We start from the raw sequence: 1492 nt of genomic DNA, 5'->3' as shown, positions 1-1492 counted from the left end.
AGAAAGGAAGATTGGATATAGGTCTATAATTGACCAAGTCATCTGGGTCAAGAGACAGTTTCTTAAGCAGAAGTTTAATTACAGCAACTTTAAAAGCCTTTGTTACATATCCCTGTAACAGAGATAGATTAATCACATCTATGGAGGAGGGAATCAAAGGGAATAACTCCTTAAATAACCTGGTTGGAACTGGATCTAACAAACAAGTTGGAGGAGTAGATGAAGACAATAATTTTCCTAATTCTGAAAGTTCAACTGGATCAAAGCAGTCCAAACCCGGTTCAGATTCCATGACTACCTCAGATGCTGCCTCACCTTCCAGAGATAAACCAATCGTAGATAGAGGAGTGCTAATGATCTTATTTCTAATAAGATCAATCTTATTTATATAAATCCCATAAAATTGTTATTGCTAAGAGCAGGTGGAATGGACGGTTCAACAGAGCTATGGCTCTGGGTGAGTTTGGCAACTGAATTAATAGAATAGAATAGAACAGAATAGAGTTCAACTTTATTGTCATTCCACTGTCACAAGTACAGAGGAACGAAATGAATTCTCTACATTTAACCCATCCCCCTGGGGAGCAGTGGGCTGCCATTGTGCGGCGCCCGGGGAATTAAAAAGATATCTAGGATTATTCTTATTCTCCTCTATTAATGAGGAGAAATATGCTGCTCTGGTTTTACAAAGGGTCCTTTTATACAGCAGTAAACCATTCTTCCAGACTAGGTAGGATTCCCGTAGGCCTGTGGAGCGTGATTTTCTCTCCAGTTTTCTAGCATCTTGCTTCAAAGTGTACAGCTCTGCATTAAACCGAGGAGCCATCTTTCTATTTTTAACGGTTTTCATTTTCAAAGGGGCTATACTGTCTAAGGCAGTACGCAGAGAACTAGCAACCCCATCAACAAAATCATCAACCTGTGAAGGGGAATAAACTAAGCTTTTGCACTCTGAAGCACTGCTCAGCGACACAAAGGAGACAGGAAGTGAAACAGATTTTTAAAAATTTATAACTGCACTATCTGATAATTATCTGCTAAACTGAAACCTTCTTTTGGTTTCACTTGAGATGTCGGTTAGATATCGGTAACAACCCATGCAATCCACACATACAACAAAAGCAAACCATAGATGTCCAGAAATTAAGTTGTGTAATAAGGTCAAATGACACAGGGAAAACATATTGATCACGCTTACTGAAATCTATTTAGTACATTATACAAAAACCTTTGTGGCAATGACAGCTTCAAGACACCTCCTGTACGGAGAAATTAGTCAGATGCATTGCTCATGTGTGATTTTGGCCCATTCTTCCACACAAACATCTTCAAATCTTGAAGATTTCGTGGGTCTCTTTTAATTTTTTATAGGATAAACTGACATGCGGACGGTGCGTGTGTTTTGATGCGCGATTAACGTGCGTTTAAAAAAATGTCAGCGTTATAGAGAAATATCAGCTGTGCTGCTGCCATCAACACCCTTGTTTATAGA

Source organism: Cyprinodon variegatus, unplaced genomic scaffold, assembly GCF_000732505.1.
Source record: "Cyprinodon variegatus isolate N-32 unplaced genomic scaffold, C_variegatus-1.0 Scaffold802, whole genome shotgun sequence".
NCBI classification, from domain to species: domain Eukaryota; kingdom Metazoa; phylum Chordata; class Actinopteri; order Cyprinodontiformes; family Cyprinodontidae; genus Cyprinodon; species Cyprinodon variegatus.
Note: the sequence above shows the minus strand (reverse complement) of the source record.